This window comes from Mus musculus, chromosome 18 (genome assembly GCF_000001635.26).
Source record: "Mus musculus strain C57BL/6J chromosome 18, GRCm38.p6 C57BL/6J".
NCBI classification, from domain to species: Eukaryota; Metazoa; Chordata; class Mammalia; order Rodentia; family Muridae; genus Mus; species Mus musculus.
In genome coordinates this window covers 62,060,441-62,084,043 of record NC_000084.6, presented here as the reverse complement: position 1 = coordinate 62,084,043, position 23,603 = coordinate 62,060,441, and the positions used below count along the sequence as shown (strand labels likewise).

Below are 23,603 nucleotides of genomic sequence, written 5' to 3'. Positions count from 1 at the left end.
CCTATGAAAAAGGCCATAAGAGGGGTTGGAGAGCAAGTTGCTGCTCTCATAGAGAACCTGAGCTCAGTTCAACATCTATGTCGGGGAGCTCACAACTGACTGTAACTCCAGCTCTAAGCTGGGCATCAGCCTCTTCTGGATCCCATGGTCACCTGCGTTCACATGAGCACAAACCCATACATAAACACACACATGCACACATAATTAAAAATAAATTAAAAAATTTTAAAAAGACCATGAGAATATAAATGCCCCACAAGAGGTAGCCTGACCCATGGGGATATTTTCAGTATTAAAACTAAATTTAATATTGTATGTAATATTTCATTAAAAAAAAAACTTCTGTAGTGATAAATGCCCAAAAATACTTTCTATTTTTACTATTACCCTCGTTTTCTTTCCTTCCTCTGTCTTATCCTCTCCTCTTTCCCTTCATCTCTTCCTCATCCTTTCTTTTGCCTCATTCCTCCCAGATCCTTTACTCACTCACATCTCTCTCTCTGCCCTTATCTAGACCTTCCTCCCTCCCCTCCCTCTCCTCCCTTCCCTCTCTTCCTGCCCTGCCCTCCTGCAGCTGCCCCAGCCTTGAGCGCATGGGAGTTTGCCCCCACATTCGGTCACTGTTCCTACTAGAGCCAGCATCAGACAGATGGAGCCAATGCCAACCAGGTACTTGACTTTAGGGTACTTCTAGATCTTGAATTTACATTTGTCCAGCCACTAGCCAACATTTTTGAAGACTGTAAGAGATCCGAAGTCCCTAAGGACTAGGAAAAGATAAATGTCCTACTGACCATCTTTGCTAAAAGAAGAGAAAGATTGACTGGAGACATGTTAAGCTGTTCTTTTAATATCTGGGCAACTCTCCACCACATTCTCTCATGGTCTCCATGTACAGCCCAAGTTCCTCCCATCCTTTTTCTGCTCCTCATTTGTCTCCCAGTCTGAATTTGGCACCATGTCCTGATACTCACTGACTTTCTCTCCCCCGTGCTGGGCTCTTGAGCTCATGGTACAGATTGGATCTCAGTCCCATACCTCATGACAACTCCATGACACAGGGCCAAGAACAGGGGATTTGGATTCAAACAGAAGCAGGACTCACTTCTCTGCTGGCGGCCACTTGGCTTTTGCGATTTTATTGGGTTTGTACTTTCTCCGGGTCCACTTGCCAGTTCGCCAGTTTAACAAATATCCATTGAACACTCACTGTGTTCCAGGTACCGAGGAGGAGTGGGGGATGGAGAGGTGAAACCTTTACCCACGAACAGCTTAGAATATGAGTGACGGCTAACAACTAAAAGCAAAAGAAAACAAATGAAACCCAAGAGACAGTGAGTCCCGTGAATACAACACTCGGGAGCTCAGGTGAGTGACAGCAACCTGAAGAAGTCAGAGCAACCATCCATGTCCACACAGAGAGGACTTCAACAGTATTTCTCACCCTCAGCACCACCGCCATGTTAAGACAAGTATTACTCGGTGTTGGGAAGGGCAGCCCTGGGCATTTGTACGTTCAACAGCATCCCTGGTCTCTATCCCCACATCCCCCTACTGTGACAACCCAAGCATACACAAATATTGTTAATGTTCTCTAGAAGAGTGGGTAAGGGAGCAGGATCACCCCAGATGAGAACTGTTGCCTTAGACTTGCCGTGCCTGAGGCTGTGTCCCTGCTCTGCCACTTTACTTCGGGTGGTGGTTACGATTAGGGGACCACAGTTCCTGAGCTTCTGCTTCCTCCTGGGTACAGAGGGTGACACCAGCAACATCTTATGGTGACTTCACAGGGAACAGATAAGAAAATAACCAGACTATAGTAAGTATAGTCTCCATAGTGCAGCCATTGTCACCGATCCGTCTTGCCAAAAGGCTACTACTGGCCCATTGGGGACAGGAAAGACCTGTCACATAGAGACCTCTTGCTGCCCTCACAAAAGACTCCTTCAAAATTGTTTATCCTCTGAAGTTAAAGAAATAAAAAAAAAGTCAAAGAAATCTCTATCACATATTAACCAAAGAGCTACCAAATGAATGGCTGTGTCTCTGACTTGGTCCCAAAGAATCCTAGTCCCGTCAAAGTTACCATCTGATTACAAGCTCTTAACAGAGAAAGAAGCAGCCTTTCACTGCAAGCTCAGAGACGCATAGGAAAGAGTGTACTCCCACCACCACCACCACCACCACACACACACACACACACACACACACACACACACAGGGAGTGGTTGATGAAAGATGATATTGCCTTCTTCTTCCTCTTTAGCTCTGAACAATTGAAGGGGCCTTTCCTTTTCCTGTTTGGCTTGTTTGAAGCCCCCAATTCTCTTCGGCACATCAGATCTTACCTCCCTGCTGCCTTTGAGGCCCAGCCAATGACTGAAGGACATTCGTTTTCAATCGTCCATGTTGATCTGGGAGAAGGAGGCTGGTACCCTTTGCCTCCTTGGTGCTTCCTAAGCATCATATAGGAATAGCTTTTAGGCCTGCACCTGAATGGCAGTGTCATCAGGCCCCTCATTTGTCTTTATCCCTGCCCATCTCTACCTCATCCCTCCTAAGGTTTTAAAGATCTGATAGTCAGAGCTCTGAGTAATTCCCCCCTGGAACAGACTTTTTAAAACAATTCCAGAAGGGTATCTACCATGTTAGTTTCCTTTCCTAAAAAATCATTTCCAGTACCTTTGGAGACCTTATTGGCCCCTGTGCCTGGAATACTTGCTTGATTTTCCCCTCTGCTTCCAGATCCTGTGTTGAGTATTTTTTGGCCAGAGAAGATAAGCTTTGATTTAATACAAAAAAATTTTTAAAAGCTAGTATTTCCTGAGAAAGTGCGTGCAAGTATAAGATTCTATTCTGGGTACCCTGAAGGATATGACACAGAATAAGGTACCCATGATTGGGAGTGCCTGTATCACTTACACATAAGCACCCATTAAATGTGTATTGGAGGTGGGCATGTAGCAGACATACAGGTGCTAGGACAGCCACCTGCCAATCACCTGCCACATACCAGGCTCTTACTAGATACTATAGGTGCAATAGTGAACAAGCCATAATCCTGTGGATGTGTTGAGGCCAAGTGCAGGCAGGAGAATTGTGTCAACAGAAGACTCCATGTCATTTGAAAGTGTTCTTGCTGATGCAGTGGGGAATATCTGCCCAGCCTGGAGCAGCTGGCATGGCTAACATGTTAAGAAGGTAGCCAGTGGTGGAGGAACACATGTGTGAGTGCTGAGAGTGAAGAGCCTGCACGGTGGGCACAGAGGACCTGCCCAGCTGCTGCCTCCACCACGTCTATGCAGCTGTAGAGAATCCCTGCAGTGCGTGGGGCATATGACATTAATTAGGACTGGCTGGGCCACAGTGACAGTAAGGTCCCACCAGGTTGTCTGAGAGCCCATCAGGCCTGCTTTGTCTTCTTACTCCTTTCTCTCCTGCTTCCTTCCTTTTCCTTTCATAGGTATTGAGCACCAGAACCATCGTACAGCCATGTTTGCTTCTAATCCTGCCTACGCCAGCATCAGAGACCAACTTTCGGGCTAGACTGTGTTCTACCTCCAATGTGTTTCAATCATTTCCCTCCACAGCAGAGCCATTCCTGAGGTATTGTGTTCAGACTCTGGTTGTCTCCAGTACTATCCAGGCTGCCCACATGATGGACTGAACAGTCTGGAGAGAACTGGATAAAACCAATTCTGTTTTTCATCTCTCCCTCTCTCCCTGGGTCAATGTGGCACTGCAGGCACTGCAGGGATTCAGGGACGAGTCAGGCAGATCTCTGCAGCTGTGTAAACAAGTTTCCACCATGCAGGCTCTTCAGAGAGAGCCTTTCTACAGCTGGCAGATGTTTTTGCATGGAAGAAACTCACCAGGATGCATTAGGAAAGCACTTGATATCTTTCTCTCAATAGTCTTCCTCAGAGGAGAAAGAGGCTTTATCTGATTGGTCAATGTAGGAGAGGACTTCCAGCCTTACCTTCTCTTCTCTAAGGATGGGCTCCCAGAACAAAGGAGGCCACTTCCTGGCTTATGCTCAGAGCTGTGCTGACCAGTTCTGACCTCCTCTGATGTTTCTGCCTTCCAGAAGTGGATTAGAAGCATTTGCAAGCCATTTGGCTCCACACTAGGCAGCTTTAATCGGTAATTATTCAGACATGTTGACCTTCAACTGACTCCTCTCTCTCCTGTTTGTGCTAAATTTGGACAAGAAGAAGGGATGTTACATCTCAGATCCTCTGAAATACTTTAATAGCTTTAAAAGTCCTTAACATACCAACTTCTCTACTGAAAACATTAGTAATTACTGTTAAGTAAATAAATAGTCAAGTAAAGGCATATTGCTTTGCCTAAAAGATATAACCCCACTAACAGGAATTATATCTATACAATTTTATATAGTAATTTTTTTAACTCAAAATGCACACTCAGACAATATACAGAAGCCTTAGTAGGCATGAGTATGTGGACAGAATTATTGAATGACTGCGTTAAATCTTAGGAGACAATACGGCCACAGTGATGAGCCGCAATGTTTTTATGCAAGGGAGAAACTGGTGAATTTAACCTCAGAACGTCTTACATCAGGAACTTAGCCGAACATTTAGAGCGTGAGGGTTGTAAGACTTCTACAAACATTATCAAGACTCTTTCTTATGTTGGTTAAATTGAAAGTTAGCGAAGTGCTGGGACACTGTAGCTTAAGGAATCCCAGAGCTTGTCACCAGCCTGATGTACCAATAAGCTGCCTCAATGACCCCAATTTCAGCCACTTTAACTCTGAGTTTCAGTATCCCCATCTATCAAATGGCTCTAGCAGCAGGCCTACTATCCACAGAAGTCTGAGGAGGCCTGGTGCAGTTGCTTTCTATTGGTGTGATAAAGACTGTGACCAAAACTGACGTGAGAGGGGGAAAAAGAGTTTATTATACCTTACAGTTTAGAGTCCAGCTTAAGAGAAGGGAAGGTGGGAACTCGCGATAGAAACATGGAGGTAGGAACTGAAGCTGAGTGCTGCCTACTGACTTCCGCCCCATGCCTTGTTCAGCTCGCTTTTCTTTATACCACACAGGACCACCTGCCACGGGTGGCACTGCTCACAATGGCCTGGGTCTTCCCACATCAATCATTAGCCAAGAAAACATCCCCACAGACTTGCTTACAAGCACCTGGTAGAAGCAATTCCTCAGTTAATGTTTTCTCTTCCCGCTTGATTATAGCTTGCGTCAAGTTGACAAAAACAAAAAACAAAACAAAACAAACTAACCAGCACACGGACTCAGCATGTTGTTTCCCATATCATTTACAGGGGTCGTGCCCCAAAAGTGGGCTAAGCATTTTTCATGTTTTCATACTTCATCTATGCTACTGAGTATCCACATTTAAGGTGCTACTGAGTATCCACATTTAAGGGTCAGGACCCTGAGATTCACATAGCTTAAGTAATTTCCCCAGGTTTCTACAGCTGGTAAAGGTGAGATTGAGCCTGAGTACAGATGTTCAACCCAACCCTCCTGACCCATGGTTTAACTATTTCTGTGTCTTAAAGCGATGCACTAAATAGGAAAGGATACTGAACATTAAATGCATTCCAAGCTCTGCTCTCAAATAAGCTATGAACACTCTCTGGGGTCTTGCGTGCAGAAGATCAAACACCACCCAAAAATATCTATGAACTATGACTACAATGTCATACATGTTGAAGGAGAATTGAGTTGTCAGTTAACTGACCCTAAGATTAAAAAAAAAAAAAAGTAGCTTGGATTATTTGTGTGGCTTTATATAATCACAAGAAGCCTCCAAATTGGAAGAAGAAACAATAAGAGGAGGGATGTGACACAAGGATTCTGCCATACTGCTGGCTTCAAGGATGGAAATGCAGCCTTGAATTTGGAATACTGTAGCCTTAATTTAGAAATAAATTAAGGGCCGACATCTTGAGGTTAGTCCATGGCGATCTATGGCTTACAGAGATGCAGCATGTTCAGGCCTTTGCAAGCCATTCGTTGGCACTAATGTTACAGCAGCAACAGCAGACTAATCACCAGGCACATGGGCTAAAAGTTTACTCCTGTGGCTTTTTTAACTTCTATAATAATATATAATTCCTCCTAACGCATTGGATGGTGCAGAGAACTAAATGACAAATTATTTGCCCTGAAATATAACTAGGCACTCAGCCAGCTTCTCCGTGCATGCCCTATCTTGAGCAAAGCTGTTTCCATTGCCCTCAGCTCCAGGCAACAGTCCCTTCTTCCCATCTCCTCTTCCCAGTGGGTTGAAGCCAAAAGTAGACTGTAGAGCTTTGAGCCCAACAACTCAATCTCTGTAAAGCTGCCTTTCGATGTTGCTTGGCAGACATTGCTCCAAAGCACTTGTTTATTTTAAAACAAAAAGAAATTGAAAGAAATAGGAAGCACGGATAGCAAGCTTTAGAGTTTCACCTTCTTCTCCTTCTTCTTCTCCCTTCCTCCTCATCAGATAGCAAGTGTTAGGGCTTCTCCTCCTCCTCCTCCTCCTTCTCCTCCTCCTCCTCTTCCTTCCTCTCCTCCTCCACCTCCTCCTCCTTCTTCTCCTCCTTCTTCTTCTTCCTCCTTCTTCACCTTCTTCTCCTCCTTCCTCACCGCCTTCTTCTCTTTCCTCCCCTTCTTCTCCTTCTCGCTTCCTCCTCCTCATCCACTACTGCTACCTCACATGTTCCCACTGTGTTATAAAACTTCTTGAATCAGAACTGTCCCCAAATAACACAAAAAACCTCTACTGTCTAAATAGCGGCCACATATCACACTTGGGGAGTCATGGAGCCTTAAAGGGCTATGAAGGATGCTGGGGATCAGCAAGAAACCATGACCTGGGATCAAGCTCTTTGGGTATTTTCTAAAGGGGCCAAAGCATTATATAATCCTTTGTTTTTCTTTTTCCCCAACTAAGTCTTAAGATGGACACCTAGGGCTCCATGGTGTATGTGGAGTTTCTGAGCAGAGCAGCACAGGAGATACGAGACCAACTCCGACAGGAAAGAAATGGGCTTGAAGGTCTGTGCAGTATGGTTGCTACAGTCTTTGGCACCAGTATGACAGCTAATTAGTACTCCTCTACTTTTACCATAAATACAGCACTCTTTGTCACTTCCTACTTTGAATTTGCTCCATATGACTTTTTGCTTCAGGAGATTTTTAAAATGAATTTTTCAATGGCTAAGAGGATTTAAATATCTGAATGTAGATTAGACTTCTAGGCTGGATGCCTGGTACTTATTCTCCTCCCTCCTTTCTGTCTGGGTACAGGAGAGGATCACACATCCCTGGGTCTTCTACTCCACACACTGCCTTGAGTCAGGTGGCTTCCTGTAATGGTTCTGGTGGGTACATTGCAAGGAGAGCTAATGTGTGTCACTTCTGCAGGCAGAGCACCAGCGCATCTTCCAATAAGGAGGCAATCCATGTGATGATGCTCAGGAAGTCCACTTGAGCCTGCATCACTGAGCCATGAGAAGAGCTACCCACGAGCTGTTTCCTGACATAGCAATTTCCAGACCAGCAGCAGGAGCATCACCAGAGAATCAGTCTCTGCCTTCCCCCCAGACCCACAGAGTCAGAAGCTGTAGAGATAAGGTCCATCACCTTCTGTATGAAGGAGACCTCCAGGGGATTCAAATGAAAGGGAAGTTTGGCAAGCAATGTCTTAGACTTTCTAAAGCCTATGGGCGTAGTTTGACTTCAGCACACTTTGTATGAACAAGCAAAAAGTAGGCGGGGGTTATTGAGCTGCTGAAATCACAGCTTCTCTGAGGTATTGCATCACTGCAAATGTAAGTTGAGTGTAGCTTGTCAGAACTGGAAGGTAACTATAGGTATAAAATACAGTATAAAAGCAATCACATTGAATTTGCCTAAGCATTATCACCTGCTGGAAGCTTCCAGTGTAGGGTCTGCTCCAATTTTAACAAAAGAGAAGATGGCCATGTTTTAAAGAATGATTAAAAGTATTAGCATCAAACAGATTATTTTTTTTCTTGATGAAGAACTGACTTAAAATTGTGGCTGCAACAGAAGACTTACCATGTCGCTCCCTGAAGCCACCTCATGCACCTTTGTGGGAAACACTGATCTTATAGACCCTTTTCTTATGTAATAGTGGAAACCTTTGGTCCTAAAATGTGTGTGCCTTTGCCTAAGACCTCTCACTGTCCACTTCATACTCCTATCACTGAATAACACAGAGTGAGTAATTTATAAAGGATAGAGGCTGGTGTTTATTTATTTTGAGATTTGTTTTTGGTTTAGCTCATAGTTCTGGAGGTTTAGAGTCTAAAAGCACAAGGCCAACATCTGCTCAGCATCTTCTCAGGGCTTCCTTCTGAGTCCCAGCACGGCACACATCATCACAGAGCTTCACAGAGCAAACACGCTACCCCCAGTCTCTCCTCTCCCTCCAAAGCCGTGGATGCAACCCAGACTTAACACCTTCATGAGTTCATCTGATCCCAATCCCTCCCAGAGCCACCATTTCTAAATACCACGCTCATGCTGATTTGGACATCAAGTTTACACAGGCATTGCAAATACATTGCTTTTAAGTAAATTGAGTTGAGGCCCAAGCCCAGGTCCCCGCCCCCTACATCATCTAGTTCTAGGTATTTTGCTTTATGCTCCCGAGAAGTCTTCAATTTTTCAGTAACCATATAGCATATATCTACAACTCAGCTCATGGTCTTCCTAACCAATAAATCCTCCCCAGATAGCCTGATATGGAAGGGGCTAAAGAGAGGCCAAGCCTGCTAGAGTTGGGGTTTTTTTTTTTTTTTTGCTTGCAATATTCTTTTAATTTAATGCATTCGAGTATGAATAGTTTAGCCATGTATCCTTTCTGGTTATACTTTTCCTTTTTGCTTTTTTTTTTTTTTTTTGAGGATTTCATACACTGAGTTCTCATCCCTGCTCCTAACTCCTCCCAGACTCACCTTCCTCCCTCCTTCCTCCACTTTGTGTCCTCTTTTCTTTCTTTCCACCCATCAAGTTCATTTGTGCTCCTTGATATTCTAGGATTTGTGGCCTTACAATGCCACAGGGTTGACTGACAAGTGCCAGCACTCTTCAAGAAAACTGCCCTCGCCCCCAGCTATCAGTTGCCAATAGCTCCTCTACTAGGGGTGGGACTTCCTGTTCACCTTCTCTCTCCATCCTGGGCTTTGGTTTGGCTTGAGCTTGCCTGAGACTTGTGCATGCTATTATAACTACTGTGAGTTTATAAGTGCGGACACAAAGCATCAATGAAATGAAGAATTGGTTCTTTGAAAAGATTAACAGGACCAGCAAATCTCTAGCCAAATCAACCAGAGAAAGAGAGAAAAGCAATGTTAATAAAATCAGAGATGAGAAGGGAGACATTAAAGTAGATGCTGAAGAAATTCAGAGAATTTTAAGGACATCTTTTAAAACCTCTATTACACTACACTGGAAAAATCTAAAGTAAATAGATAAATTTCTAGATGCTTATGCCTTAGCAAAGCTAAATCATGATGAAATGAATATTCTAAATATATCCATATCATCTAACAAGTTGAAAAAGAGACATTTTAAATCCCCCAATTTAAAAAAGCCCAGGGCTAGATGAATTAATTGCAGAGTTAGACCAGACCTTCCAAAAAGAACTAACACCAATATCCATGTAAGTATTCACTAAAATGGAAGAGGAAGGAACACTGCCACATCTGAGGTTCTATGAGCCAAAGCACTGCAGAGGACAGGAAAGGAGAACCGAGAAATCACTCTCCTTTTCTTCCAGACCTTCCTTCTGTGGTCCCAGCTCCCGATGCAGACCCCTTCCTTCTGGGCTCTGTTCACACAGGTTTGTCCTGGGTCCTCCAGCTGTTCAGGTACCCCCACCCCCACCCCATGTCAGAGTCTATGGATTGCATCACTCTCCTGCAGGACTTCAACCTCTCTGTGAACACACGGGTAATTGGCTTGGCTGTTGGAAGTAGACTGGACCCTGACTGGTAACAATGTATATTGCTGAGTTACTTCTCATAGCAAACAAAAGTATCCTAGGTAGCAGTTCAGCTTTTTGTCACCATGACAAAACATCTGACACAATCTACTTAAAAAGAGGAAAGGTTGTGGGAACTCATGGTTTCAGAGGCTTCCACCCATCATTGCTTAGCCCTGCTACTTTGGGTCAGTGGGGGCACAGGATGTCATGGTGAGGACGCTTGTTCACATCATGGAGGCTGGAAAGCAAAAGGAGAGTTGACAACCATGCAGGCTCTCCCCCTAATGGCATACTACTTGTGACTCGAGTTCCTCTTACTAGGCAATGCTCTAGGGTTCCCACTGCCCTCAGAAGGAACAACCCTGCAAAGCACAGATTCTTTGAGAACATTCAGGAACCAAACTACAGCAATTGCTTAGCACTAAAGAAACTAATCAGAAAACTATGTAACAATTTTAAAAATTAATGCAAGTCCTTATATGCTAACATGGAAGCTACTTGGTAGAAAGAAAGAAGTCACCAAACAAATACTACTAAAAAGTTTAACTTGTATTTTTTAACAAAGTCTATGTATTTTCTGAGTTATATACATTACCTATGTTTATATAAACCAGGCATTGGAGCATACACCTATCATTCCAGGACTGTGGACGTAGAGGCAGGAGGATCAGAATTTCAAGTCCAGGGTTCATCACTCAGTGAGTTAAGGTTAACCTGGGCTACATAAGAATTTAATGTATGAATATGTAATTCACAAAAAGATTTCTAGTAAGTCATATCATTATTAACTTGGAGAAGCAAAATTAGAAATGGAATCGGGAGACAACGGTGAATGGAAACTTTAAATTTCCCATATTATTCCAAGGAAAACGTATATGGCTCGTAGAATAAAAATTACTTCCATCACACAGTCAAGTAACAACTAAAGAAAGTAAACCTTGAGGGTCTAGTGAGACTGTCTCCTAAAGCATCGAAAAACTCCAGGTTGAGAGTTTGTGCTTAAGAAAGAAGAAATGTGGGCTGTGTGCACGATCTAATCTAGGCTGCACTGTCTTCCTGCGGCTGCTGGGATGATCAGATAAGGAGCCTTAGAAACCAGTCAGGGAGGCTCACGGTCTGCAGGATCTGCAGCGGGCACTGTGTGAGAGCTGCTGGCTGATGAAGGTCCCCCACTGCTCCAGCCACGCTGACCTATCCCCTCCTTGTGACTGACTGTTCCATGTTCTTTGTGCTTCAAAGATCTCATACATACAGTTCCTTATCTTCTCTGTTACTGCTTTTGCACCCCTCCTGCCTTCACATTCGGCACGACTATCCCTGCTCACCCTGACCTTCTCTCAGATCTCTGTGCCCTACACACCCTTGGCTTTTTGTCGTTTATTGTCAGAGAGTATGTCATCAAGTCTGTGGGTCTCTAAACTTTTTCATGTGCTTATTGGTTTCCTTCCATGCTCAAAACTATACAGACTTCACAAAACCAGGGACTAGGTTTATGCAGTTCAATGTTCTTTCCTTTAAAACCAGTAGAATATCTGGCACGTGGTAGAGGGAAAAGTAGCCATAGATATAACAATCATAACAGGAGCAGATATAGTTACTGCTTACTCCATACATCTTATGCCCAAACATGTTTTCATGAACTTTACATGTGTTAACATGCCTAGCCATGCTAAGAACCCTTTAAGTGGGTGTAATATTACCCACACTACAGATGAAGAGGCTAGGTCGTGAGAGGGATGGAAAAAGTTGACCAAGGACACACCATTGGTAAGCGTCAAAGCTGAGCTTCTACGATCAACACAACATCAACCCTCGCTGAAAGATGAATGAGCTATTAATGCCTTCTAGTATCCCTGCTGTCCTTGTGCTCAGATTAATCCCATCAATGGTGCCATTTGTTTTAGGAGAACATGGAATGATTAGCCTAATTGATGGTGCCCCTGGGGAGGTACTGGTTTAGGAGAAGGCAGCTATTCTCTTCTGAGAGGCAGTGAGTGGACTCTAGCAGAGCTGCTGGCAGAGCATGCTAGCACAGAGGTAGGGAACTCACTCGGCTCCAGACCACATTACCTGGTTCTTCAGAGACGTCTCTGTGCCAAGACTCATTATAGCCAGGGCTCCAAGTACACATTCGGGGAGCCACAGAGAACTGGCTGCCCCAGGATGCTGCTAAGAAGTAAGGGAAAAAAAAAACAGGCCCTGAATCAGGCCTGGAAGACGGCTATCCACAGCTTCCTGGGAGCCACACTGTAGCCTGGTTCCCTGTGAGGTGAGTCCCAGAGCAGCTGTGCATGGCTCTGTGGCTACAGGGTTCAGGAGGAAAGTAGACCAGTGCACCAGCCAGATTCACAATGTTCCCTCACTGATCAGGTACCATGTGAGGGGCTTTCGGCAGACGGTCTCCTGTCATTCTGATGACAGCCCTGGTGATCTCTTCCACATTGATTCAGTTGACAAATATTTGTTAAGCACTCTGGAATGAAGCAAGCACTATTTTTAACTCTGTATTACACATGAGGAAAAAAAGAAACTCGGAGATTAAATAATTGTCCAACTGTTTTTCTGATCCTTCCTGCCTGAGTTACTTACACTGCAGTCTGCCCGGTGCTCACACACCTATATCTTTGTTCACAATTGCCTTCTATGTTGGAAACCACTTCTTTTTGTTGACTGGTGGGTTCTGTACTGCAATCACAGCTAGAAATTATTCAATAAGAGAATAGTGCCTGGCCCACAGTAAATGCCCAGTATAGTGTGTGCTATTCTGTATGTTATATGTTTACTCTATATTTATACACCCCAGTCATTAATTTGTACCTACTGGTCAGGCTGCAATACCCAATACCCAGATATTTAGTTAAATGTTTGTGGATGAGGTTATGAAGGCATTCTTTCTTAGATAAAATTAAAGTTGAAATTAATGGGTTTCTAATTAAAGTATATTACTATCTCTGTGGGCAGATTACTATCTATTTAATATGGTCAGGCCTCATCTAATCAGTTGGAGGTGTTAAAAGATAGATGATAGGTAAAATGATGGATAGGAAAGAAAGAAAGAAAGAAAGAAAGAAAGAAAGAAAGAAAGAAAGAAAGAAGGAAGGAAGGAAGAAAGGAAGGAAGGAAGGAAGGAAGGAAGGAAGGAAGGAAGGAAGGAAGGAAGGACTCAGATACCTTAAAGAAAGAAATTCACCAGCAGATTGTTTTCTGGCCCAAATGGTAAGATTAACCTTTCCCTAGATCTCTGGCCTCTTACACTTTATAGTTTGAATTTGCCAGTTCTACAATAGTGTTAGTCAAGTCATTAAAATTGTGTGTGTGTGTGTGTGTGTCTGTTTGTGTGTCTATGTGTGTCTGTGTGTATATGTGTATGTCTATGTATGTGTGTCTCTATAGGTATATGTGTTTCTGTATGTCTGTGCATATATGTGTGTATATATGGGTGTCTCTGTGCACATGTTTCTGTGTGTACGTGTGTATGTCTGTATATGTCTCTGTATGTCTTGTGTATTTGTCTCTGGTTGGTTCTGTACTGCAATCACAGCTAGAAATTATTCAATAAGAGCATAGTGCTCTTATTGAATACATCTGTGTGTATGACAGTGTATATGTGTATCTTTGTGTGTGTGACTATGTGTACATATATGTATGTGCATCTGTGTGTATGGGACTGCCTCTGTGTGTCTGTGTGACTGTGTATATGTGTGTGTTGGATAATAGTAGCTTTCTCTTTATTGGGGTTTTGGTCTATAGGAGATTTCCTTTCCTGGCTGTAACTCAGGATCGTTCTATAAATTCCTAAGGAACTTGGTTTACTTCTGTCATAAACACATCCACTTTCCTAATTGGGTTAAAAGACTTGGGTTTCTATTTGTTTGGTATTTGGCTTTTGGCTTTTTGAGAGAGAATCTCAATCAGACCCAGGCTAATCTGGAACTTGCGTCTATCCTCCTGCCTCATCCTCCCAAGTAGTGGCTCATTAAAAGTATGAACCACATTGGCAGCCATGTTGTCTTTTGTTGTTTGTTGCTGATGACAAATTCTTACTATGTAGCCAACACTTACCGTAAACTCCCAATTCTCCTTCCCCATCCTTCATGGTTCTGGGATCTTAGGTGTGGCTCATAACATCTTAAAAAGCTTCACCTGCTAACCCCGGTGCTGCCCTTTCTCCTACCCCCACACATCTCTTCCCGAGGCAAAATCTAAAGATGCAGTAACGTCTCAACGGAGCCCATTATTTCGTACAATTAACACAGACTAATAAAACACTGACATACAGAGACTGCGGACGTGTCTGACATGTGCAGGGTGGATGTAGATTGGATGGGGAGGCCATGGATGGCCAGAGTCTTCCAGGTCTGTCCCTTCTCATGGAGCACTCTATGACCCTGGAACACTGAGGACAGCGTACCTGTCTGAGCCAGTCCCAGGCACCATTCAGCAGCCTAGGACAGGCCTCAGTCTCATGTCTAGGCTTCGGTTATATCCTAACAGACTGAGAAGGCTGTTTAAAAAGAAAGCCAAAGTGAAGCCCAGCACACACAATAATGTTTTTTGGTGTTTGTTTTGCTTTGAGTCCAGGCTGTTGGGTAAACAGAAGCATTTTCTGGGCTCAGAGTCAGAGCAGGGTCAGCTTTTGGAGCCAGCATGGCTTCAGGTCAGCACTTATGCACCTCCTGGCTACTGAAAGGGAGCCTGTGGATGTGATAGTCAGTCCAAGTCTGCGTCTCCTGCGCTTTTAAAATGCTTCTAAAATCTCCTTTGCTTTCTATAACAGTCCTGCAAGGCTGGCAGGCTGGGGATGGTACTGATGCGTGCACGTGTGCACACACACACACACACATCAGCATCACCCCTGGTGCAGGAGTTAAGGCAGAACCCATTCCAGCTAAAAATCATGTCTTCACCCTAGTAAGGTCACAGGCAACCACAGCTTAGCCTTGCGATCCAGAGCCAAGAGAGCAGAATGATACGGGCTTCCTCGGAAGCCGTCTCTCTCACCACAGTGGGGCCACAGGAGACACAGAAGACAGAAAGGAGAAACTAAGGGAGAAAACAGGAAGTCACAGAGATTGCAACCCTTGCTGTGTCTGCGGCAGGATGGGGAGCCTTTGTCAGCCATCTCCTGGATCCCAAGTGCCATGTGTCACTTTTCCCATTATCCTGGGGTTTGGGGGGACAATGAACTAAATTTTCTATGACTAAATTCAGCCACTAACTTACTTTGTGACTGCCAGCCAGGCACTGAGAGTTTCTGAGTCTCCATTTTTTAAATTCCACACCACATTGCAGAGCACAGGAGTTCCCCAACTCCTCTCTTAAGCTTCCAGGCTGGTGATTCTGCCATTCTGTGAGTCACCAGCTGCTGTTGTTGGACTAAATGCACTTCTTTGAATATATTTATTTCAAAACTAAATCCCCTACTACCTCCTTAATGTAATCAAACAAAAACCTAGCCTTTTGGATTATTGTTATTCATAGTTACTATATATTTAAAGTTGGAAAAACTCACAGCCTACAAATTTCCCTCATCATGTGTTCTGGAAACAGTGGCCTAGATGATACTTAAAGATTCTCCTTTTTGTTGACCTACTGTGAGCACCCTGGTTTCCGGTAGCAGGGCTCACTTCTGAAGAACACTTCCAGTCTCCTGCACTAGACCAGTTCCTTCTACACAATCTCTGTGTAGTCTGCCTTCCCTGCTGAAGGCAGTGGCTAGGTGTATTGTCCGTTGATAAATTCAAAGATGCTATTATTTCTGTTAGGATTGCACTTGGCCATGTCTCCGGACAGAACCACATCTGTTGTGGACGGGTCCGGTGCTGTTCTTGTGAACCAATCCCTTAATGAAAAAAGGAGCCAATCACTGGGTAAGTAGGAGGGGTCAGGGAGGGGAAGAGAGGAAGCAGGAGGAAATGAGCTCCTTTGGGGCGGGGATAGCATGAGGACAAGATGTAGCTACGAGTGTCTCTCAGTTTCAATGGCAGATCCGTCCATCAGGATTCGCCACTGGAGGATTTAGATTTAATAAGGCTTACAAGATTAGGATTTTAGTTGCTGTGCCCAACGATTGAGTTACCATTGTTTCTGAACTAAGTTTGTGTCATGTTTTCCTTCATGTGGCTCATCTAGGTTTAAGAGAGAAAGGTACGGCAGGAAAGCACCGTATGGCAAAGCATGGGTTTGCCTGATGTGCACCACAAAGGCCGTGGGGGTTTTGAATCATGGGGCTGGGGTGGTAACGACCCACCAGTGGGAACCTAGTGAGCTGGGTGGAGAGAATTTTGGAACTCTGAGTCAGAGTCTCCACAAAATAAAAACAGGTCGGCCATTGCCAGCCAGGCCGCCAGGGCAGAGAGTTGCCGACTCAAGTGCGGGAATGAGTCCATTCTTTTCTAATATTTCCTGTAACACACATCACCTCCTGTGGGGGTTTGAATATGCTTGGCCCAGGGAGTGGCACTATTAGGAGGTATAACCTTGTTGTGGTAGTGTGGCCTTGTTGGAAGAAGTATATGACTGTGGGCATGGGCTTTAAAACCCTCATCCTAGCTATCTGGAAGCCAGTCTTCTCCTGTTTGTCTTTAGAACCACGTGTTGAACTCTTAGCTCCTCCTGTGCCATGCCTGCCTGGGCACTACCAGGCTTGCTGCCTTAATGATAATGGACTGAGCCTCTGAACATGTAGGCCAGCCCCAATTAAATGTCATTTTTATAAGAGTTTCCTTGGTCATAGGTCATGGTGTCTGTTCACAGCAGTAAAACCCTAACTAAGACATCTCCCAAGACTCAGATCCTTTTTGTACATGGAAGGGGATAAATCTTTCTCCAGTAAGGAAAAAAAAAAAACTGACCCAAAAAAAAAGTCAAAAAGATGTTGAGTGAGAAAGAAACGGACAGAGCATGGCATGTCTGAAAGGTTGCTGCGGAAGAGTGGGTCAACAAGAAGAAAGGAAAGAAGCCGCCCAAGATGGTTTTCCACGTGCTTGTAGTAACAACTGACAGTTATTTAGAGCTTGGGAATCCAGTGAGTGCCTTTAAGCTTGATGATGTTTAATCCTTACAATCATTGTCACCCCCCACTTTGCTTGTGAAGGAACTAAACGTCACAACCTTGTCTCTGCACACACAACTAGTATGTGCAGCACAGGGCCTGGAACTGAAGTCTGTCTGGCTCCAAAGCCCATTCTCATTCCAGATACATGAGGTGCCATGGGGACTTCTCTATAGACCCAGAACTGTCCACTGCCCTCCCCATGCTCTGTGGCTTGTCCTGTGACCAGGGACACCGGACTCTTGATAAGAGTTTTTTTTTATATATATAACCCAGACCTTATCACCTTTGCATCTGTCAACTCCCTTGAGTTTCCCTTTCTGTATCTTTCCAGGGTTGACCCTTTCTGTGTGTGTCACCAGATTAATGACCTCTGAGCCAAGCCTTCATCGGACAGTATCTCTTCTCCTGCCAAGGAGTCAATAGCTTTGGGTGGCTTGTACCTCAGGTCATCAGCAAACTTGGTGCCCTCCAATTGGGGTTCATGGTTGAGTCAAAGAGAGAGAGACTTACCTTCCTCTTCTGCTCCTCATATAAAAAGTCACTTGAACAGAGCTGAAGATAGGAAGCTTACTAACTCAACAGCATTAGGTACAGAGAGTGCAGACCCGAGCTTTTTCATGGCCAGGTCACTAACGTCTCTCCAGGCCTCAGTCTCCAGACTAAGATGGAACAACCAGCCTGCCTTGCAGCTCTAATGGGGATCAACCGAGTGAGAGTGGGCACAGAGTACACGTGTCAACACAGTCAAGAGCATCGGGGAGCTGTATTCAAAGCAACATGTTTCTCTAGCATGTGTTTGTACATATGCTTATTTTTGGAGACTAGGTCTCCTGTAGCTCAAGTTGGCCTTGAACTCTGCATGTAGTGAAGGATGGCTTGAATGTCTGGTCTTCCTGCCTCCAGCTCCCAGGTACAGGGATCACAAAGACAAGCTGCTATGCTCAGTTCTCTCGAGCGTTTGTAGCTTCTTTTCCTTTTCTTCCATGGCTGACTTTCACTGATGTCCTGTCCCTGTTAATTTCATTGTATCTTTCTGGTCCCTCTAGACACCACCTCCTCCCTCTCCACTGATGTGAATTACACAGAGACTTTAGGCCCTAAATCCGGTTGATTATCCTCTCTAAACCAGCGGCCTCAGCCACTGATTTGGCATGACTGGAGACATCTGTCACTTGTTTACCTGGCCTGGTCCTTATTATCCCACCTTCCAGAGTTCTGGCTGGCCTAGAATGGTGAAAGCTGTCTGGAGCATCTCCATTGTTAACCCCTCTGATCCTAAATTTTGAGTGCTGTACATGGCTGCAGCTCCAAGAGCCTCTACTGTTGGTCCTGCTCTGATTCAGTCTGCCTTATACATGGAAAAATGATGTGCAAGTTAGAAGACTGGAAATGAGAGTTCTGAAGGAAGTGATTCCTGATACAACCCAAGTCACTTCATGATGCAAGATTGGAAAGCATCCCGACCCCACAGATTACTCCCAAACAGAAGCAACAACACAACCTCAAATTCAAGGGCATCAAGCTTTGAGCTGCCTTGAGGGAACACCTGGCTGGTCTCACCTGTCAGGTGATCAGTGACTATAAACCCAACAACAAATAATGTTTCAGTCTGGAGGAGCTGAGTGCTTGGCTTTGGGATTTAATTTGTTTTATCTCCTGCCACAGATCTTCCCCCATCTCCCTATTCTGTAGAGATAAAGACTCTGAGTCTAACACAAAGTTGAGTTCTATGCACCTTTAAATTCATTTTTGGATTAAGTTGTCTGCCAGGCATAGAGGTGAGCACTCATTTAGGAAAACTAACACACAAGAGAAATTGCCTTAGACACCAGGAATTGTACCTCTTTAAAGTGAGCTCTCAAGGGGCATTTGGGATATGATTTGAATGACAAGATATTCGGCGTAACCTCGAGTTTTCTGTAATATACAAAGAACATGGGACAAGGGCAATCTGAAGCCTAGGTATTGTAAGTCCTTTGCACAGAGGGATGCAAGGCAATGATTGTGTTCTTCATAAATTACTGGGTCATTAATATGCAGGCTTCAGGTCTTCCTTCCTCCAGGGCTGCTACTTGACTATTAGAAGTGGATAATACTCCACAATCTGCATTCTTAATTACTTAATTATCTCCCCAGATGTTCTCTCACTCACTCTCTCTCTCTCTCTCTCTCTATCTATCTCTCTGTGTGTGTGTGTGTGTGTGTATGTGTGTGTGTGTGTGTGTGTGTGTGTGTATGCATTTTGTTTTTGTCAGTTTAATCTAGGAAGAGGGCACCTCAGTTGAGAAAAATACTTCCATCAGAATATCCTGTAGGCAAGTCTGTGGGACATTTTCTCAACTGATGAATGATATGAGAAAGCCCAGGCCCCTAGAGGCAGTGCCATCCCTGAGCTGCTGGTCCTGGGTTGCATAATAAAGCCAGTAAACAGCTTTCCTCCATGGTCTCTGTTTCAGTTCCTGCCTCCAGTTTCCTGTCCTGCTTGAGTTCCTGCCTTGCCTTCCGTCAGTGATATAGAGCTTTCAGGATATGTAAGCCAAATAAGCCCTTTACTCCCCTGTTGCTTTATGTCACAGTGTCTATCACAGCAGTAGAAAGCAAACTAGGACACCAAGTGACTGGGCGTACCAGCACCTACACCATACTTTGGAAAGTCCTCTCTCTATTAGGTCTTAAAGCTCAAGTATTCTTGATAACGCCTAGCACAGAGTTACCCTGGAATTCTGCAAAGCTTGCAGGTTCAATCCTCGTCCCATTGCTCTTCTATCTGAAAGGCCTTTTCCCAGCTTGTACTGAGACTCAGACTTCAGTGATGACAAACCGGAAGACCTGAAACCCCAGTTAGCTAAGATCTATATCTTCTAATCACAGGCTCAGGGTGGAGATGCATATGCGATTACAAAGATGGAGGAACAGGAGGCATGGGAGGGGAAGGACTTACCCTCAGCATTAAGTACGCCAGCTGGGCTTGGGGAGCAACCCACTGCTTGTTGCAAAATGGCTTTCTCCAAGAAAGAGGTTAACAATAAAGCAAGTGCCTCTAAGAGGGCCTGGCCCAGGCTCTGCCTTTTGCCCTCATGTTAGTTCTAGAGCTTAACTACTAAAGCATACTTTCTATTATTGTCTTCCTCTCAAGAGAATATGCCATATACAACAGGTACCTACCTGTCCTATGGACCAGAAATTCTAACATCCAGTGTGTAGGATATTGGATGGAGGCTCAGGCAGCCGTCATGATGATCTCTTCTGTGTGACAGAAAATAAGACTATTGAACAGACTACCAAGGGGATGGGGAGGACTACGGAACACTCTCATCAGGGCCTCAATGTCAGGGATAAGCTAAACAGACCTGGGCAAGCTCTCCAACTTTTAACAGTCTACACATTTTAAGGTTTTATACAGCCTGCCCAAAGAAACATCATCTTCCAAATATAATGAGACTGATGTACCTATGAATTCATAGAGACTGTGACAGTGTGTTCAAGGCCTGTACAGATACAAACCAGACAGAACTCCAGCCCTGGGGAGGGAAGTGGACCAAGAGTCCCACCCCTAACCAAGAGGCTGTTTGTAATTGATATTTGCTGGACAGTCAGTTTTCTGCAATAGAGCACCACTAGACCTTCTAACCCCACTCCAAGGCAGGCCCCCATGCCCAGAGCAGTTGGCCAACACAGAACAGACTCCCTGCTTGTTGTGTGCTTTTTCTTTTATTATTGTTTTGTCTTGGTTTTCTGCATCTTACTTGTTTATCTGTTTTGATTTTTGTTTTTGTCTTCTGAGGCGTTTGGGTGGACAGGGAGGTGGGGAGGGTCTGGAAGAGTTGGTAGGTAGCGAGAAAAAATGGTTAAAATATTATTTTATAAAAATGAATCCGTGTTATACAGTCTAGATGTGGGTAGTAGAAAACTAAAGAGACTAGATGCTAGACTTTCACCTCTCCCTAAGGGCTTGGTTGGGGGTCCCTGTTAGCCACCCAGCTTTATGGCTCCACGCTGCCCTCTAGTGACCAGGCTATGTCACTACAATTTTGTGATGCTTCTTGAAAATTGGAGCTTCTTAAGTTTACAGGTCAGGCTTGCATGTAATTAATAACCACCGCAGATGTCTATTGCCATGCTAAACCCAAAGATGTCATGTATCACATTGACACCCAACAACCTCATAGATAACATATGTCCAAGACAGTACCAGGTAAGAGGATATAGCCATGAGCAGGTCACATATACCCCCTGCCTGTAGTGCTTTCATCTTTAGGAGGGGATAGGATACTTGGTAAACACACACGCACACACACAAACACACGGTGAAGTCTAACACCACAGTGAGGAATATGGGGAGGAAAACACACACAGCTAATGTGGAATGTAAGAAATGGTGGCTCCTACTCAGGGAAACGTCTCTCTAGAGATGTCCCTGGGCAAGCTTAAGCTCTGTGTGCTTGAGGTATTGAGGGCACGTCAGGGATCCCTGGAATAGAGGAAGGTATAGAAAAAGCTAAAGAGGCTGTCTTAGTTAGGGTTTTATTGCTGTGAACAGACACCGTGACCAAAGCAACTCTTAGAAGGACAATATTAAATTGGGACTGGCTTATAGGTTCACAGGTTCAGTCCATTATCATCAAGGCAGGAGCATAGCAGCATCCAGGCAGGCAGGCATGGTGCAGAAGGAGCTGAGAGTTCTACATCTTCATCTGAAGGCTGCTAGTGGAAGACTGACTTCCAGGTAGCTAGGATGAGAGTCTGAAAGCCCACACCCACAGTGACACACCTACTCCAACAAGGCCACACCTACTCCAACAGGGCCACACCTTCTAATAGTGCCACTCCCTGGGCTGAGCCTATACAAACCATCACAGAGGCAGATACAACATTAATTGTGCCCCTTTCCCATTCACGTGGAAACAGAGGCCAAGAGAAGAATTGAGTGCATTACAGTAGCACAGGCTCTGTGATAGTGGAGATGAGAGTCCAGGTGCCCATGGTAGACCCTGTAGGACATAAAGAGCTACGGGATGGGAGAGGCTAGGACACAGGGTGGGGACTGATCTAGACTGATACAGGGACAGCAGCAGCTGTGAGATGCTTGACAGACTGCCTGGGCCTCCCTATTCATTTGGGAAGACGATATAGTCCAGAGAATGGCCCGTTTCATAGGCAGTGATTGCTATACCCCCTTCTCCCACATCCCCAGTATCCCCAGCACCCTAGCTCCTAGGAAGTGCCTCCCACTTGCCCTGGGTTCTCTTAGTCTGTGATGCTTCAGTCCCAGGTCCACGTCATCACCCTGGAGCTCCAGGAGCCACATGGACAAGTTATGCATTCCTGCCCTGTACCTGTCCCTGCCCCCATAGCTGCCATATTAAGATTCTACGGACAGTGCCCTCTCTCCCTGCGGAGCCTCACCACTAACAGCTCTCTTGCCTCCTGACTAGGTGCAGCTCATCTCCCCACCTCAGCGTGAACACCTTCTCTTTCAAAAGCTTTCCTTGTCTTTGCCGGGATCACTGAGACTACTGAATGCTGGCAGTCTGTCTCTCTCAGCGCTAGACTCGAGCACCCAGGAGCTAAGGACTCTCCACCTCACTTTCTCCCAGACAGCATACACAGTACCCATGGCTTAGAAGGTACCCGAACTATCTAATCAATGAAAAGTGAATGAATGACGGCAAATGGCACTAGCCTAGCTGCCTGCTTTTTAGCATCATGCCCGTGTTTATCATTTGTATGCCCCACCCCGTCCTGCCTCCTGGCCTCTTGATGTCTAACAGGGGCCTGATTACTGTTGTAATCTGGCTCAAGAGAAAGAAAACAGTCTGCTCCAGCCCAGACAGGGACGTGTCAAGCTTATTACTTGTGGCAGCCCCTGGTATCTCCCTCAACTCTTCGGGGTCATGGGGGGTGGGCCCAGTAAAGATCTGCCCACATTTAAGAGTGAGAAATTCTCCTCTCTGGAATTTATTTTCTTCCTGAATAGGAATATATCTGAAAGTTGGTGGGTTGTTTTTTTTTTTTTTACATAAATTTTTGTAGGGTTCTAAGGCTTGGCTCTCTGAGAAAGTGTACAAAGTCACCATAGACCCCACAAAGGCAAAATTCTCTACAAGTATCTTATATAAAGGAGCTGCAGTGCGAAGCAACATATTCCCCATCCCAACCCAAGAGGGATCCTGGTGATGCTCACTGGTGATACACATGGATCCTGGTGATGCTCACTAGTGATACACATGGATCCTGGTGATGCTCACTGGTGATACACATGGATCCTGGTGATGCTCACTGGTGATACACATGGATCCTGGTGATGCTCACTGGTGATACACATGGATCCTGGTGATGCTCACTAGTGATACACATGGATCCTGGTGATGCTCACTGGTGATACACATGGATCCTGGTGATGCTCACTAGTGATACACATGGATCCTGGTGATGCTCACTGGTGATACACATGGATCCTGGTGATGCTCACTGGTGATACACATGGATCCTGGTGATGCTCACTGGTGATACACATGGATCCTGGTGAAGCTCACTGGTGATACACATGGAT

The 23,603-nt window shown here is 44.8% G+C and overlaps 1 long non-coding RNA gene across 3 annotated transcripts in view; it reads left to right on the top strand.

The window, feature by feature from the left end:
- Positions 1-437: 437 nt before the first annotated feature.
- The window catches only part of Gm35887, a 38,895-nt gene continuing 15,729 nt past the window's right edge, over positions 438-23,603 (top strand). The window contains exons 1-5 of one of the 3 annotated variants that reach the window (XR_001782533.1): positions 438-669; positions 1,221-1,368; positions 3,464-3,606; positions 6,931-7,034; positions 7,404-8,652. This is a non-coding gene — a long non-coding RNA (predicted gene, 35887). Of the gene's footprint in view, positions 670-1,220; positions 1,369-3,463; positions 3,607-6,930; positions 8,653-22,485; positions 22,678-23,603 lie in introns of those variants that run through there. The other 2 variants (XR_386269.2, XR_001782532.1) reach the window with 2 other exon arrangements.